General features: G+C 42.9%; 1 protein-coding gene across 14 annotated transcripts in view; it reads left to right on the forward strand.

Moving 5' to 3' along the window:
* LOC140195219 (calcium/calmodulin-dependent protein kinase type II delta chain) overlaps nucleotides 1-19,436 on the forward strand; it is a 580,639-nt gene that overhangs the window by 189,384 nt on the left and 371,819 nt on the right. The gene's annotated exons all lie outside the window — the stretch shown is intronic.

The raw sequence follows: 19,436 nt of genomic DNA on the forward strand, positions 1-19,436 counted from the left end.
TGATAGAGGTGTATAAGATGATGAGAGGCATTGATCAGAGGCTTTTTCCCAGGGCTGAAATGGCTAACTCGAGAGGGCACATTTTTAAGGTGCTTGAAATTGGTACAGAGGTGATGTCAGCTGTAAGTTTTTTACACAGAGAGTGGTGAGTGAGTGGAATGGGCTGCCGGCGATGGTGGTGGAGGGAGATACGATAAGGGCTTTTAAGAGACTCCTGGACAGGTACATGGAACTTAGAAAAGTAGGGGGCTGTGGTAACCTTAGGTGATTTCTAAGTAAGTACATGTTCAGCACAGTATTGTGGGCCGAAAGGCCTGTATTGTGCTGTAGGTTTTCTGTGTTTATATGATGGAGAAGCTACAGAACACTATGGACAATCTCTCTTACACCCTTCATGACATACTAGATAAACAGAGGAGCATCTGTAGTAACAGACTGATTCAACCGAGGTTCACCACTGAACGTCACAGAAGATCCTTTCTCCTTCTGGCTATGACACTCTACAACTCCTCCTCCTTTAGTATACAAGTACATGGCTTCATTGCACATCTGTATTTTGCACTATTACCTTTTAGTACAAATTTTGTCTTTTTTTCGTACCTTAATGCAGGGGTCCCCAACCTTTTTTGCACCGCGGGTGGGTTTATTATTGACAATATTCTTGCTGACCGGGGGGGGGGGGGGGGGGGTGCGGATAGGGTTGCCAACGGACAAGAGTAACCATCAAATACTACAATTACCGTGAAGCCTTGCGCCGGCACCTGTGTACGCATGCGTGTACGTGCCGATTTTTTTCTACAAATCGTTTTTGGCGATTCTGTTCAGGGGGTGGGGGTTAATCAAGACCGGAATATAGAAGATCAGTCAACTATAAGTCACGTTTTAGTGGCTAATACGATAAATTTTGTTTCTAAAAGGGTTTGTCTAACGAATTTAATATTAAACATACAGCGCATATTTTCCTCACATGAATATAGTGATAAGTCAATTACTGTATAAGTCACTTATAAGTCAATAGCATCATAACATTTTAGTAACCATATAACCATATAACAATTACAGCACGGAAACAGGCCATCTCAGCCCTTCTAGTCCGTGCCGAACTCTTACTCTCACCTAGTCCCACTGACCTACACTCAGCCCATAACCCTCCATTTCTTTCCTGTCCATATATCTATCCAATTTAACTTTAAATGGCAACATCGAACCTGCCTCAACCACTTCTGCTGGAAGCTCGTTCCACACAGCTACCACTCTCTGAGTAAAGAAGTTCCCCCTCATGTTATCCCTAAACTTTTGCCCTTTAACTCTCAACTCATGTCCTCTTGTTTGAATCTCCCCCATTCTCAATGGCAAAAGCCTATCCACATCGACTCTATCAATCCTCCTCATAATTTTAAACACCACTATCAAGTCCCCCCTCAACGTTCTACGCTCCAAAGAATAAAGACCTAACTTGTTCAACCTTTCTCTGTAACTTAGGAGATGAAACCCACGCAACATTTTAGTAAACCTCCTCTGTACTCTCTCAATTTTATTGACATCTTTCCTATAATTTGGTGACCAGAACTGTACACAATACTCCAAATTTGGCCTTACCAATGCCTCATACAATTTCAACATTACATCTCAACTCCTATACTCAGTGCTCTGATTAATAAAGGTCAGCATACCAAAAGCTTTCTTCAACACCCTATCCACATGAGATTCCACCTTCAGGGAACTATGCACCATTATTACTAGATCCCTCTGGTCTACTGCATTCTTCAATGTCCTACCACTTACCATGTATATCCTATTTTGATTAGTCCTACCAAAATGTAGCACCTCACACTTATCAGCATTAAACTCCATCTGCCATCTTTCAACCCCGTCTTCTAACTGGCCTAAATCTCTCTGCGAACTTTGAAAAGCTACCTCATTATCCACAACTCCACCTATCTTAGTATCATCTGAATACTTACTAATCCAATTTACCACCCCATCATCCAGATCATTAATATATATGACAAACAACATTGGACCCAGTACAGATCACTGAGGCACACCGCTACACACTGTCTTCCAAGCTGACACACAGTTATCCACCACTACTCTCTGGCGTCTCCCATCTAGCCACTGCTGAATCCATTTTACTACTTCGATATTAATGCCTAACGATTGAACCTTCCTAACTAACCTTCCTTGTGGAACCTTGTCAAAGGCCTTACTGAACTCCATATAGACAACATCCACCGCTTTACCCTTGTCAACCTCATCAAAAAATTCAATATGATTTGTAAAACATGACCTTCCACGCACAAATCCATGTTGACTGTTCCTAATCAGACCCTGTCTATCCAGATAATTATATATACCATCTCTAAGAATACTTTCCATCAATTTACCCACCACTGACATCAAACTCACAGGCCGATAATTGACAGGTTTACTCTCAGAATCCTTTTTAAACAATGGAACCACATGAGCAATTCGCCAATCCTCCGGCACCATCCCCATTTCTAATGACATTTGAAATATTTCTGTCAGAGCCACTGCTATTTCCACACTAATTTCCCTCAAGGTCTTAGTGAATATCTTGTCCGGACCCGGAGACTTATCCACTTTTATATTCCTTAAAAGCACCAGTACTTCCTCTTCTTTAATTGTCATACTTTCCATAACTACCCTTCTTGTTTCCTTTACCGTACACAATTCAATATCCTTCTCCTTAGTGAGTACCAAAGAAAAGAAATTGTTCAAAGTCTCCCCCATCTCTTTTGGCTCCGCACATAGCCATCCACTCTGATTCTCCAAGGAACTGATTTTATCCCTCACTATCCTTTTGTCACTAACGTAATTGTAGAAACCCTTTGGATTTATTTTCACCTTACTTGCCAAAGCAGCCTCGTATCTTCTTTTAGCTTTTCTAATTTCTTTCTTAAGATTCTTTTTACATTCTTTAAATTCCTCGAGCACCTCATTAACTCCAAGCTGCCTATATTTATTGAAGATCATTTGGATATTAAACACACAGCACATATTTTCCCCGTATGAGCATATAAAATCATTGCAACACACCAATATCACTGAATCAGTAGGAGCCCTGGGCTTGTTTTCCTGCAGCAAGACGGTGCCATCGAGGGGTGATGGGAGACAGTGATACTCAAAGGGGGTTCCTTATGTCTATTCCGCAATTTAGTTTTCATTGCATTCATTGCAGAGATATGTTGGAAATAGAAGCAACGTTTTCAGTGCTTTCGTGGCTATCTCAGGATATTTAGCCTTGACTTTGATCCAGAATGCCGGCAGAGATGTTAGGTCAAACATACTTTTCAGCCCGTCGTCATTTGCAAGCTCGAGGTGTTGATCTTCTTCCCGCGCTGACATGGATGACGCGCAGGTAATGACCTCGCGTGCGTTCAAGTTCAACAGAGGGCGTGACAGGGAATGAGGAAAGGTGCAGCTGACTCATATCGCCAAATCATATCGTTTCCTCGTGGCCCGGTAGCACATGCTTTGCAGCCCGGTACTGGTCCGCGGCCCTGTGGTTGTGGACCACTACCTTAATGCTTACATTTTGTATTTTAAAGTATATAGTTCTGACTGAACAACCTTGTAACAGTAATTTGCTTTGGATAAATAAATTTTTATCCTATCTTATCGTAGTTTCCACATAATGCACAACAACACCTTACCTGATCCTGCAACCCAACTTTATTTAATTAGTTGTAATTTGATGTTCTTCAGTTAACTACTGTATATATATCTGTGTGTGTGTGTGTGTGTGTGTGTGTGTGTGTTACTTGTTCTAACAATGGCTGCTTCACATAAATCTTACTTTTTAATAGCCCAAGTGAAGGTCACACACGAGACTTGCTCTTTCAATGGTTTCAACACTCACACAGATCTTGCTCTAGCTACTCCACAGTGACTTTCTGAAGATTGGGTAGTTTTGCCAATGTCCCTTTCTTGTCCTAGTGCTGAGCATCACAGAAACAAGCCCTTCAGCCCAATTCAGCCAGGTTGTCTAAGGTGCCTAACTAAGCTTTAGATAATTATCTGTGTATGGCCCATATCTCCTTGAACTTTTCCTCTCCTTTTATGTGTCAAAATATCTTTTAAAAGTAATGTCCCCAAAACTACTTTCTCTGGCAGCTTATTTCATATATCCACACCCTTCTTGTGTGAAAAACTTGTGTCACAAGTCCCCCTCAAAACTTTCTCTTCTCACCTTAAACTTAGGCCCTCTAGTTTTACACTCTCATATCCTGGGGAAAAAGGCAGTGAACATTCATCTTATCTATGCCCATTGATAAGGTCAATTCCATGTATGACCACCCTGGTCCCCCCACCTTCTTTGCTCAAGAGAAAAAGTTTCATCCTGTTCAATATCTTCTTATAACTCAAACTTTCCTTCCCAGCATCACCCCTTCTACACCCATTTTTAGCTTAATGTTATCTTTGCTACAGTATGGCAAGCAGAACTGCACACAATGCTATTTAAATGCAGTTCCACCAATGCCTTGTACACTAGTAACAAGACATCCCAATTCCTGTATTCAGTGTACGACATACTATAGGTTGCTTTCATCATGCTATTCACCAAAGCGACATAGAAGAGTACAGCACAGGAACAGGTCCTTTGGTGCTGAACCAGCTAACAAAGTAAATCAAAAATATCCCAATAAACGAATCCCTCCTACTTACACAAAGTCTATATCCCTCTATCTTCCGTACATTCATGTGCCAATCTAAAGGTCTCTTACAAGCCTCTAATGTACTTGCCTCCACCACCATACCAGGCACCAGTTTCCAGCCATCCACCACTCTCTAGGTAAAAAACTTAGCCCTCAAATCCCCTTTGAACCTGCCCCCTCACCTTCAATGCATGCTGTCTGGTACTAGACATTTCAACCCTGCGAAACAGATAGTCCATGAGCACTCCATCTCTGCCTCTCATCATCTGATAAACCTCTGTCAGGTCTCCCCTCAGCCTCCACTACTCAAGAGCCAACAACCCAAGTTTGGCCAAGCACATCTCATGCCCTCTAATCTGGGAAGCATCCTGGTAAACCTCTTCTGCACCCTTTCCAAAGCCTCAACATCATTCCTGAAATGGGGTGACCAGAACTGTATGTAATATTCCAGATGTGGCCTAATCAGAGTTTTACAAAGTTGCAACGTTATTGCCTGACTTTTGAACTCAATGCCTGGACTAATAAAAGCAAGCATTCCATAAGCCGCCTTAACCACCTGTAACCACTTTCATGGAGCTGAGAACTTAGACCCCGAGATCCCTCTGCTCAGCAACACTGTTAGTGTCTTGCCCTTAACACTGTACTGTCTCTCTGCATTTACCCTACCAAGGTGCAATACCTTCTATATATCTGGATTAAACTCCATCTGCCATTTCTCTGCCCATATCTGCAACTGATCAAAATCACACTGTACCTTTGCCAGCTTTTTACACTATTCACATCAAACCTCTGAGGCGCAGAAGGACTTTCAAAAGTCGATAGATTCTGGCATGGTTCCGGAGGACTGGAAGATTGCAAATGTCACTCCACTATTTAAGAAGGGGGCAAAGAAGCAAAAAGGAAATTATAGACCTGTTAGCTTGACATCTGTGGTTGGGAAGTTGTTGGAGTCAATTGTCAAGGATGAGGTTACAGAGTACCTGGAGGCATATGACAAGATAGGCAGAACTCAGCATGGATTCCTTAAAGGAAAATCCTACCTGACTAACCTATTACAATCTTTTGAGGAAATTACCAGTAGGCTAGACAAGGGAGATGCAGTGGATGTTGTATATTTGGATTTTCAGAAGGCCCTTGACAAGCTGCCACACATGAGGCTACTTAACAAGATAAGGGCCCGTGGAATTACGGGGAAGTTACATAGGTGGATAGAGTGTTGGCTGATTGGCAAGAAACAGAGAGTGGGAATAAAGGGATCCTATTCTGGTTAGCTGCTGGTTACCAGTGGTGTTGCACAGGGGTCCGTGTTGGGGCCGCTTCTTTTTACACTGTACATCAATGATTTGGATTATGGAATAGATGTGGCTAAGTTTGCTGACGATACGAAGATAGGTGGAGGGGCCGGTAGTGCTGAGGAAATGGAGAGTCTGCAGAGAGACTTGGATAGGTTGGAAGAATGGGCAAAGAAGTGGCAAATGAAATACAATGTTGGAAAGTGTATGGTTATGCACTTTGGCAGAAGAAATAAACGGGCAGATTATTATTTATATAGGGAAATAATTCAATGTTCTGAGGTGCAACGGGACATGGGAGTCCTTGTACAGGATACCCTTAAGGTTAACCTCCAGGTTGAGTCGGTGGTGAAGAAGGGGAATGCAATGTTGGCATTCATTTCTAGAGGAATAGAGTATAGGAGCAGGTTTATGATGCTGGTGAGTCCTCACTTGGAGTACTGCGGGCAGTTTTGGTCTCCTTATTTAAGAAAGGATGTGCTGATGTTGGAGAGGGTACAGAGAAGATTCACTAGAATGATTCCGGGAATGAGAGGATTAACATATAAGGAACGTTTGTCCGCTCTTGGAATGTATACCTTGGAGTTTAGAAGAATGAGGGGAGACCTCATAGAAACATTTCGAATGTTGAAAGGCATGGATAGAGTGGATGTGGCAAAGTTGTTTCCCATGATGGAGGAGTCTAGTACGAGAAGGCATGACTTAAGGATTGAAGGGCGCCCATTCAGAACAGAAATGCGAAGAAATTTTTTAGTCAGAGGGTGGTGAATCTATGGAATTTGTTGCCACGGGCAGCAGTGGAGGCCAAGTCATTGGGTGTACTTAAGGCAGAGATTGATAGGTATCTGAGTAGCCAGGGCATCAAAGGTTATGGTGAGAAGGCGGGGGAGTGGGTCTAAATGGGAGAATGGATCAGCTCATGATGGAATGGCGGAGCAAACTCGATGGGCCGAATGGCCGACTTCTGCTCCTTTGTCTTATGGTCTTATTGTCTTATGGACTTAAGGAATCCTCGTGAAAGGCTCCCAGAAGGTTAATTAGAAACATAGAAAACCTGCAGCACTCTGCAGGCTCTTCGGCCCACAATGCTGTGCTTACTTAGAAATTACTTAAGGTTACCCATAGCTCTCTATTTTTTCTAAGCTCCATGTACCTATCCAGGAGTCTCTTAAAGGACCCTATCATCTCAACCTCCACTACTGTCGCCAGCAGCCCATTCCACACACTCACCACTCTCTGTGTAAAAAAAAACTTACCCCTGACATCTCCTCTGTACCTACTTTCAAGCACCTTAAAATTTTGCCCTCTTGTGCTAGCCATTTCTGCCCTGGGGAAAAGCCTCTGACTATCCACATGATCAATGCATTTCATCATCTTGTACAGCTCTATCAGGTCACCTCTCATCCTCTGTCGCTCCAAGGAGAAAACACTGAGTTCACTCAACATATTCTCATAAGGCATGCTCCCCAATGCAGGCAACATCCTTGTAAATCTCCCCTGCACCTCTTCTATGGTTTCCACATCCTTCCTGTAGTGAGGTGAGCAGAGTACTCCAAGTGGGGCCTGACCAGAGTCCTATACAGCTGTAACATCTACAAACTTACTAACCTACCATCTACATTTTCATCTAGTCATTTATATACATCAGAAACAGTAGAGGTCCCAGCACAGATCCCTGTGGCACACCACTAATTACAGACCTCCAGCTCGAATAAGTCACTTGAACCACCACTCTTTCTCTTCTATGCACAAGCCAGTTCTGAAACCAGGCAGCCAATATGCCACGGATCCCATGTGCCTTTGTTTTCTGGATTAGCTCCCATTACTAAAAGCCATGTAGACAATATTCACTGCCCTACCTTCATCAATCTCTTACCACCTTGTCGAAAAACTCAAGTCAAGTTGGTAAGACACAACCTGCCCCGTACAAAGCCATGCTGGCTCTCCCTAATTAAGCCATTTGCTTCCAATTGCTCATATATGCTATCTCTAATTATTTTCTATAGTTAACTCCCTACAACTCACATGAGAATCACTCGTCTATAGTTCCCAGGATCTTCCCCTGTCCTTCTTCAATAGAGGTACAGCATTAGCCACTCACCAGTCCTTCAGGACCTCACCTGTGACTATAGAGGACACAAAGATACTGGTCAAGGGCCCAGCAATCTTGTCTCTTGCCTCCTTCAATAACCTGGGGTAAACCCTGTCAGGCCCTGGGGACCTTTCCACCTTAACACTCATCAGGAGGCCCAACACTTCCTCCTCTTAGACCTCTAAATGCCCTAATATATTTATACATTCAGCACTGATCTTCTGGCCCTCCATATCTTTTTGTTTAGCACGAACTGAAGCAAAGAACCATGAACTTATATCCCAAGGTCACTATGTTTTACAACACTCCCCAGTACCCTGCCATTTATTGTGTATGCCTTGGCATGGTTTAACTCCCAAAATGAATCACTTCTTACTTCTCCTTTTTGCTGTTTCTTTGCCCATTTTAGCTACGTCCTGTTGTAAACAGAACCAACCTACATTATTGCCTTAATGATTACCAAGGGGTTGACAGGGATTGGAGACAATAATTTTGAAGATGTGACTGGCTTGACAGCTGTGTGGATATGTGATCAGAAGCTGATCTGAATGTTAGATACTATACTGAGGTAACAAACAGTTTGGATTACCCTTTCATCCTTACTGTGAAGAGAAAAGTACTTACTGTCTAGAAAGTTTGATAAGGTGCCACACCTGAGGCTGCTTAACAAGATAAAATACAATGGCATTACAGAAAAGATCCATGGATAGAGGAATGGCTGAGAGGCAGGAAGCAGCAAGTGAGAATAAAAGGGGCCTTTTCCAGTTGGCTGCCAGTGACTAGTGGCATTCCTCAGGGGTCAATATTGGGACCGCTACTTTTCACATTGTTTGTAGTTGATTAGATAATGGAATTGGTGTCTATGTGGCAAAGTTTGTGGATGATATGAAGATAGGTGGAGGGGTAGGTAGTGCTGAGGAAGCAATGTGATTGCGGCAGGACTTAGACAAATTGGAAAAATAGGCAAAAATGTGGCAGATGAAATATAGCATTGGGAAATGTAAGATAATGCCTTTTAGTGAAAAGAACAATAGTGCAGATTATTATCTAACTGGGGAGAAGGTTCGAACATCAGAGGTGCAGAGGGACCTAAGAGTCATTGTGCAAGACTCCCAGAAGGTTAATTTACAGGTTGAGTCTGTGGTGAAGAAGGCAAGTGCAATGTTGGCATAGAATAGAATATAAAAGCAAGGAGATAATGCTGAAGTTTTATAAGGCACTCGTCAGGCCACACTTGGAGTGTTGTCAACAGTTTTGGGACCCACATCTCAGAAAAGATGCGTTGTCATTGGAGAGAGTCCAGAGAAGGGGTTAACATATGAGGAGCATTTGGCAGATTTGGACCTGTACTCTCTGGAATTTAGAAGAATGTGGGGGATCTCATTGAAACCTACTGAATGTTGAAAGGGTGGATGTGGAGAGGATGTTTTCTATGGTGGGGGTTTCTCGAACTAGGGGGCACAGCCTTAAAATTGAGGGGCAATCCTTTGGAACAGAGGTAAGGAGGATTTTTTTTTAGCCAGAGAGTAGTAAATCTATGGAATGCTCTGCACCATAGACTGTGGTGGAACCAAGTCTATGGGTATAATCAAGGACGAAGTTGATAGTTTCCCGATCGGTGAGGACATCAAAAGATAAGGTGAGAAGTCAGGCGTATGAGGTTAAGTGGAATCTGGGATCAGCCATGATGGAATGGCAGGGCAGACTCAATGGGCTGAATGGCCTCATTCTGCTCCTGTGTCTTATAGTCTAAAGTGGAGGTGGCATGAACAAAAGGAAATGGCTTTGGCTTTCCCAATAGGTGCTCTGTGACAAAAAAGAAGAGTGGGGGGAAGGAGGAATACAAATTCATGCATTTGTGTTGAGCTAGAATGAATGCAGAGGCTGCACTTCGCCTGTCTTTTGCAAAATGACTACTCTTCTGGTTGCATTGCCATGTGATAATTCTTAAGTACTAGAAATATGCAGAATGATAATTTGTGCTAATAATCTCAGTTTGGTAAGTTTGTCCATACATAATATTCTTTTATGTTTTTGTCAATTGTTTTTCATGGTTATTAATATTATCTATCACTGTTTGATCTTCAAATATTATTAAACATTTGAAACACAGTTCGATTCCTCTTTTTTCCCCGGGTGAAACTATTACACTGTACATAATACGATGATTATGCTTAACTCTCTCTTTTGTTTCTTGTGAATTAATTTGGCATATTTTCAGTAGTTTCATAGTCCATCTAATTGGGGTGCTCTAGATTTCAAAGTACTCAGATCATTTATAGTCAGCAATAAAGAAATGAAATATTACAAAGAGGTTAATAGAGAGCTATAATCACATGTAAATCAAGGCAGTTGTGGTGCAGATAACAGTTATTTAAACTGCAGTTTGAATTTGCACAGTTTTAATTTATTTAAATAGTGTATCCTTGATTTTTCCTGTGCTGTATTCCATAAAACTGACCTGCTGGAGAGACGAAAGAGTATTAATTTAAATCTGCAGCAACACTAAGAAATACTTGCGTCATGATAAGTTGCCATGTAACAAGGAAGTACAGTGCTGACAGATGTCTGCAGACTGAGGTTTAGAGGCTGTTGATTATTTCTGCCTTCACCATGGATAGACATGAGTTTGCCTTGTTGAGGTAATGACTAATGCTGGATTGAGCTGCCATTTATTTTCATTCATGTTCATTTAGGGATATTTAATTCAGTGATTCATTCATCCCTAAAAATAAAAAGTGCATATTTTATAGTTATTAATGATAATTTTGGAATACAAAAATGACATTCAATTCAGAATCCATATACATTTAATACATATTTGCATTTCTTAGTTCTGGTGTTATCTTTGGAGGAAGCTGGTTGCTGCTTTCTTAAGTAACTTAAGGTCTGATTCTTGAAGGATTTACTTCTAATGTCTCCACAATCTCTTCAGCTAACTCTTTCAGAACATTGGGGTGTAAATCAATCTGGCCCAGATGACTTATCTACCTTCAGACTGTTCAGTTTCCCAAGCACCTTTTCCTTAGTAATAGCAACTACACTCACTTCTGCCCCCAACGCACTCAAATTTCGGGCATACTGCTGGTATCTTCCACAATGAAGATTGACACAAAATACTTATTAAGTTCGTCCGCCATTTCTTTGTCCCCCATTACTAGCTCCCCAACATAATTTTCCAGTGGTGTGATATCTACTTTCACCTCTCTTTTGCTCTTTATATATCAGAAGAAAATCTTTGGTATCCTCTTATGTTATTCATCTTATTCCCACCCATATCAGAAATGGACTGTGAAGCTAAATTTAGTTGAAGACATGATTAAAGAGAAGGAGGTAGTTGTTTGTTGGAGATAGCAGGAGGTTTGAAGACCATTCCATTCTGTGATGCTCAGAACCTCTAGGAAGTATCAAATTTGTTGCTTTTTGTTGCTCTTGCTTGCATGGGGGGTGGAAGTTGATCCTTCTGCTGGCGCAAGTGGGAGGGTTTAATGCTTCTGATGCTGCTTGTGTAGAGGGTGGGGGAAGATGGGACTTCTGGGTTTTGATGTTCTGTCATTCATTCTATGGTTCTGTTGTTTCGTGGATGTCTGTAAAGAGTATGAATTTCAGGTTGTATATTTTATACAGTCTTTGATATTAAAGGAACCGAAATACAAGAGGGCAAGGTTTTAAAGTAAAAGGGGTAAGGTTAAAAGAGATTTATGTAGGAAGTTTTTTTAGAGAGAGTGTTTGGTGAATGGAATGTATCGTAAGGGGAGTTGGTTGAAGTATATACAAGAGCAGCACTTAATGGGAGGTGAAGACCTCGATAAACTCTCTGTCACTAAAGAGATAGTGATGAACAAACTCGAGGACCTGAAAGTAGATAGGTCCCCTGGACCTGATGGGATGCATCCCAGGGTGCTGAGGGAACTGGCGGAGGTTATAGTAGACGCGTTGGTAATCATTTACCAAAACTCTCTAGACTCTGGGCAGGTCCTGATGGATTGGAAGACAGCAAGTGTCATGCCGCTCTTTAAAAAAGAATATAGGCAAAAGACAGGCAACTAAAGGCCAGTTAGCTTAACATCTGTAATCAGGAAAATGCTTGAAACTGTCATTAAGGAAGAAATAGCGAAACATTTAGAAAGGAGTGGTTCCATTAGACAGATACAGCATGGATTCAGAAAGGGCAGGTCCTGTTTGACAAACTTACTGGAGTTTTTTGGGGACGTAATGAGTGCAGTGATAGAGGGGAACAGGTGGAGATCGTATACTTTGATTTCCTGAAGCCGTTCAACAAGGTGCTGCACAAGAGACTTATAAGTAAGATACGGATGCATGGAGTCAGGGGAAGTGTATTAGCATGGATAGTGAATTGGTTAATGATAGAAGGCAGAGAGTTGGGATAAATGGGTGTTTCTCCGGTTGGCATTCAGTGGTGAGTGTGGTGTCGCAGGGGTCGGTGCTGGGTCGGCAGCTGTTTACCATTTACATTGATGATTTGGAAGAGGGGACTGAGTGTAGCGTAGCAAAATTTGCTGATGACACTGAACTGAGTGGAAAAGCAATTGTACAGAGGATGTGGAGAGTCTACAGAGGGATATAAATAGTTTAAATGAATGGGCCAGGGTCTGGCAGATGGAATACAGCACTGGTAAATGCGAGATCATCCACTTTGGAAGGAATAATAGAAGAGCAGATTATTATTTAAATGATGAAAGATTGCAGCATGCTGTTGTGCAGAGGGACTTGGGAGTGCTTGTGCATGAATCGCAAAAGTTGGCTTGCAGGTACAACAGGTTATTAAGAAGGCAAATGGAATATTGGCCTTCATTGCTAGAGGGATTGAATTCAAGAGCAGGGAGATAATGCTGCAACTATACAGGGTACTGGTGAGGCCGCACCTGGAGTACTGTGTGCAGTTCTGGTCTCCATACTTGAGGAAGGATATACTGGCTTTAGAGGTAGTGCAGAGGAGGTTCACCAGGTTGATTCCAGGGATAAAGGGATTAACCTATGAGGAAAGATTGAGTCGCCTGGGACTATACTCTCTGGAGTTCAGGAGAATGAGAGGGGATCTTATAGAAACATACAAAATTTTGAAAGGGATAGATAAGATAGAAGTAGGAAAGTTGTTTCCATTGGTAGGTGAGACTAGAACTAGGGGACATTGTCTCAAGATTTAGGAGAGAAGATTTAGGATGGAGATGAGGAGAAACTGTTTTTCCCAGAGAGTGGTGAATCTGTGGAATTCGCTGCCCAGGAAAGCAGTTGAGGCTTCTTCACTAAATATATTTAAGATACAGTTAGATAGATTTTTTACATAGTAGGGGAATTAAGGGCGATGGGGAAAAGGCAGGTAGATGGAGCTGAGTTTACAGACAGATCAGCCATGATCTTATTGAATAGCGGGGAAGGCCCGATGGGCTAGATGGCCTACTCCTGCTCCTATTTCTTATGTTCTTAAGAGGAATTTAGATATGCATGTGAGCAGACAGGGAATAGAAGGGTATAGAACGTAGAAATCTACAGCACATTACACGCCCTTTGGCCTACAATGTTGTGCCCACCATGTAACCTATTCTAGTAGCAGCCCAGAATTTCCCTACCACATAGCCCTTTATATTTTTTTATGGACTCAGATGTGCCAGATATGCTGCATAAATTGGCATCAAGGTCAGCATGAACATTGTGCACTGAAGAGCCTGATCCTGTGCTGTATTGTTCAATGCTCTAAATCACAACGTAAGGGAGACATCTAATGCTCAACTTGGATGTAGAAGGAGAGTGGGGAGACGATAGGGTCATAGGACCACCGTTGCGTAGCACCATGTTTGTGCCTTATGCTTCTTCATATGAGCGACATGCATGAATGAAATGCAGAGAATTATTCCATATGGACCAATGAATTTGTGCCAAAACTGCCACATGAAGCTGTATAAATCCAGATTGTGGACCAATGCATTGGAAATACACTCTGCAATGCATGTGCCTGTGCTAATGGAAGGATTATTTAATCACTTGCATTATTTTTGGGATTCACTTGTAAAGATCAGATTTTTAACATTAAATTTGAATTTGTTGGATGGTAGACTTTGACTGTTATTTGCCAAGGTAAAAGCTGTTTTGTTTTGTCTAAAATATGAGGCCTCCACAGGAACAGAAGCAGAAGGACACAGCTTGAAGTCTGGGGTTCTTTGCTAGAAGAAGCCTGTGGAGGCAAAAAAAAACACTCAGGCAAAGAGGGTAGATCCAGTTTTATAATTTCATGTGTCCTTAAGGTATATAAAAGCCAAGATTTTCAAAGCTTGTGATCAGCTTTGAACTGTCACCTGCAGCAGACTGAACTCTGTGAACGATTGAAAGATATAAAATCCTTACAGGGATTGACAGATATTGCCTCTTCTACCTTGTAGGGGGTACAAAACAGGGTCACAGACAGTCTCAAAATAAGGCGTCACCCACTGGCGATTCAGATGGTAAGAAATTCCTTTGGGCTGAGAATAGTGAATCTTGGGAATTACAAGGATGTGGAATATTTGAGTATATTAAAGATGGAAATCAATTATAATTTTGTTTTTTAAGAGAATTCTGGGATGTTTGTTTATTGTCGGAAAGCTACGCAGAGATAAAATCTCTGCCATGATGTTATGGAAGTGGAGAGTAGGCAGTGTTACGTACTCCGTAACTGGGTTGCCAAACCAGCAGAAATGGATCACTCAGTTGGAGTCTGGATTACTAGAACTAAGAAAGTTTTATTAAAGAAACAAGTAACACAGTACTCTAATCAAAAGGATAATAAATGCAACAGTTCAGCAATGATAAACACACATGTGCACAGAATTAAGATAACAGGATCAATCAAGCTCTATCGTCGTCTAGGGGTAAATGACCAGTTTCAAAGTGACGTAAAGTTCAGTTCAATTTAGTTCAGTTCGGTTCGCAGTAATCGCTGCCGTGGGAGATGGACAGTGGGGGGGAGGAGAGAGAGAGCAAAACGAATGAATATTCAAATGGCTTCCACACAGACCTTCGCAGTCAGCTTTCGGGCGAGTCCTTTGTGATGTCATCTGAGGTCACCGACCGTGACCCCTCCATTTCCAGATACGATCGTTTCTCTGCGGTGAACCTGGCACCCAGGCAAGGGTGGACACACTCCAGGTTCCTGCCGATCATGCCTTTCCACCCTGAGCGTCTATGGCTTGATCCCACGACCAGCCGTCCAGAAACTTCCCACCGGCTTGTGGGAGACGCACCACTTCCAGGGTCTCATTACCTCGGGATGTTGTGTGTGTCCTGCCTTAGCGAACCTGTCCCTTTTTATCCCCCTGCTGGGGTATCGTCTGTCCATCACTTCAAACAGTTCAGGGTTCAAAGGGGGAGCCGATCTTGACAGCTCTCCTTCCGTTACTCTCTCCCATCCCTTCATTAACATCTCCAAATGCTGCTCCATTGTTTTCCTTATCTCTCTCTCCTGAAGACAGGTGGCAGACCAACTGCTGATCCCACTGGTGCCAGCACAGGACAGCTAACATCTTAATCTATGTGTATTCTTGTCACAGCAGAAAGCAATGAATGGCCTACCTCTGATTTTATTTCTTATACCCTTGTCTAATCCTTGGGTGACATGGTAGAGATAAGTCTTTACCAAAGGTGGTGTACATACAGCTGTCATTTCATTAAGGATTCCTTGGTGAAACAGGAAGCTATTTTAACCTCTACTGTTCAGATGCAGATAGGCAGCAATTGATCGGGTACTTTTACCACCTACACCAGCCTGACTCAGAAATGTATTGAATATGAGAGACTGCAGATGCTGGAATCTGGAAGAAAAGCAGATCGCTGGAAAAACTCAGTGGTCAAGCAGCAAAATGAGTTGTCAGTAATTTGTTTTGAGACTCACCATTAGGACTGATCATGTAAACAAAAGCTGGTATACAGTGGAGTGACTTAAAGATTGGTGCAGCTACATGGAACCAATCAGAGAAGGGATGACGGACAGTCTACCTACCAGCTTCTGTCCCACCAGGATTGATCTGTCTATCATCACCACTCTCCCACAATCCAAGTATTGCTACAAACTGCTCTCTCTCAGCCTTGATGCATAGCCTTGACATTGAGATACAACTTTGTCTTCACAGATACTGCTTGACCTGGATTCTCTCAGTGTTGTTCTTGTTTTACAAATAAATTACTGTTCATTATTTACCAGACTGGTGCTCTAACAAAGCACTCATATTTAGGTCTTGACCCACAGTCAGTGAATGGATCAGGAAGCAGCTCTTCACTGTCCTTTGGTAATTCAGAATAATTATAACTTCCGATCAGTGATTAAAATTAAAGAAACTTTCCCATGTCCAGGTAGTACAATTCCCATGTTATCAACACTATTGTACTGTTCTGTTACACTGCCTACAAAAAGTATAGGCAGTGTAACATAATCTCCACCCCGCCCCGCCTCCCGGGAATGTAACACAATCTCCCCCCCCCGCCCTCCCGGGAAGATTTCATGTTTTACTGTTTTACAACATTGTTTTGTAGTGGCTTTTTTGACACTGATCAACGGAAAAGACTCTTTCATGTCAAAGTGAATACAAATTTCTACAAATTGGTCTAAATTTATTACAATTATTAAATATTGTTGTTGCTGTTGGTCCTTCGTAGTCGAAGATGACCATGGCTTCAAAGTCAAATGGGAGATTGGTGGCTGTGGGTCCAGAGGTGACTGATGAGGCCAATCCGGGCCCTGAAGGCTCGCCCACATGTGGGACACAAGTGGGTAGGTGCTGTCGTGGCAGTGGATGCTGCTCGGGCCTTGCGCACAGCACGCTTTCATCATCTTGATGATGCGCCTGACTTCAGCTGCACCGGCTCCTGTGGTGATCTTGCTGCGCCAAGCTGGACGGTCGAGGGCAAGCGTCTCCCACGTGTTGATGTCGACACCCAGGCCTTTGAGGGACGCTTTCAGGCAGTCTTTGTAATGTTTCTTCTGCCCCCCGACTGAGCGCTTGCCCTGACACAGTTCTCCGTACAGCAGCTGCTTAGGCAATCGGCTGTCTGGCATTCTGACCACATGTCCAGCCCATCTGGCTTGGGCTTTCAGCAGGAGGGTGTAGACGCTGCAGAGCCCAGCTCGTTCCAGGATTTCCGTGTCGGGGACTTTGTCCTGCCACCTGATGTGGAGGAGTCTGCGGAGACAGCTCAGGTGAAAGTGGTTGAGCTGTTTGGCGTGTCTGCTGTAGACAGTCCAGGTCTTGCTGGCGTAAAGGAGGGTGGTAAGGACCACTGCACAGTTAGACCTTCAGCTTGGTGGTAAGGCTGAGTCCTCTCCGCTCCCAGACGTTCTCACGGAGTCTCCCAAAGGCGGCGCTGGCTTTGGCAATCCTGTTGTTGACCTCAGCATCTATATTCATTGCGCGAGAGAGTATGCTGCCCAGGTAGGTGAAGTTGTTGGCTGCCTGGAGGTTCTGGCCCTTCACTGTGGTGCGCGCCTCCTGGTATGGCTTTCCTGGGGCAGGCTGGTACATAACTTCGGTCTTTTTGGTGCTGATAGTGAGACCGAAGTTGTCGCAGGCTTGTGAGAAGCAGTCCATTTCACGCTGCATCTCCTGCTCTGTGTTGGCGTTGAGTGCGCAGTCATCAGCAAACAAGAAGTCTCTGATGACAGTCTCTCGCACCTTTGTAACTGCCTGCAGGCGCCTGAGGTTGAACAACCTGCCGTCAGTCCTGTATCTGACGTGGATTCCTTCTTCGTAGTTACGGAAGGCATCTGTCAGCATGGCAGAGAATACCATACTGAACAGAGTCAGGGCAAGAACGCAGCCTTGTTTGACGCCATTTGTCACTGGGAAGGCCTCCGACTCGTCACCGTCATCCAGAACTTTCACCATCATACCGTCGTGGTATTAAATACAAAATATTAAATACAATTATTAAATACAAAGTAACTGATTACATAATTACTCCCCCCTTCAAGTCAGTATTTACTAGATGCACCTTAGGCAGCAATTACAGCCTTGAGTCTCTGTGGATAGGTCTCTGTCAGCTTTGCACATCTGGACCCTAAGTTTTTACCCTTTCTTCTTTACAAAACTGATCAAGCCCTGTCAGATTGCATGGGGATCAAGAGTGAACAGCCCTTTTCAAGTCCTGCCACAGATTCTCAATTGGATTGAGTTTTGGATTCTGATTTGGTGGCTTGTGGTTTTTAAGCCATTCCTATGTAGCTTTAGCTTTATGCTTTGTGTCATTGGCTTGCTGGAAAATAAATCTTCTCCTAAGCCACAGTTCTCTTGCAGACTGCATAAGGTTTTCCTCCAGGATTTTCCTGTATTTTGCTGCATTCATTTTACCTTCTACCTTCACAAGCCTTCTGGGGCCTGCTGCAGTGAAGCATTCCCACAGCATGATGCAACCACCACTATGCTTCATGGTAGGGATAGTGTGCTCTTGATGATGTGCTGTTTTTGGCTTATGCCAAACAGATCTCTACAAAGTGATCTAAATTAATTACAAATATAAAACACAAAATAATTGATTGCATAAGTATTCACCCTCTTTCATATGACACATCAAATCATCGCTGGTGCAGTCAATTGGTTTTAGAAGTCACATAATTAGTTAAATGGAGATCACCTTTGTGCAGTCAAGGTATTCTAATTAATTGCAGTAAAAATGCACAGGTATCTGGAAGGTCCAACTGCTACAATTGGTGAGGAGGTGGTGGCTGAGGCTGGAACTGGAGTTGGCTCGACTGGAAGCTGGCTGTGTTTTGCTTGATGCGTGAATGTGGTTTGGAACCTGTTGAGGGAAAGAGAGTGGGGAAGGAACGGAAATTGCTGGGAGGGGGTCGTGTGGGTCCGGTAATGGTGGACAAGATAAAAGGGGGGCTTGAGGGAAAGAAAGTGGAGAAGGAGAGGGATAGGGACTTGGGATCAGAGGTAGGCAGCTGGGGAGAGGTGGAATATTGTGAAGGGAGAAGTAAAGGGAATGAGGAGGTAGTGAGGGGTTGGATGAATAAAAACCAAGACAAAGGGAATAAAAGAATAAGAAATGATAGTGGAGAAAGCTCTGAAAGTGAGGAAGATGAACAAGCTCAGAGAGGAGGTGTTGTCATAATTAGGTTTAATGAGAAGGCTCAGGGACATATGAAGAAAATTAACCCATTTGTGCTAACAACAACTCTGGCAAATAAGACAGGGGAAATGGTATTTGCAATAGTTGATGGCAACTTAATGGTAAGATGTGTGAATGAGGAACAACTTGAGAAAGCACTCAAGTTAAAAGAGATAGGAAAATGCAAGGTGGAATACATTGGGAGGGTGGGAGTACTAAATAGTGGTTGTAAAGGAGTGATCACGGGGGTACCAATGAGTATAAATATGGAGGAGT

The sequence above is a fragment of the Mobula birostris genome, chromosome 3 (genome assembly GCF_030028105.1).
Source record: "Mobula birostris isolate sMobBir1 chromosome 3, sMobBir1.hap1, whole genome shotgun sequence".
In the NCBI taxonomy this organism is placed as follows: domain Eukaryota; kingdom Metazoa; phylum Chordata; class Chondrichthyes; order Myliobatiformes; family Myliobatidae; genus Mobula; species Mobula birostris.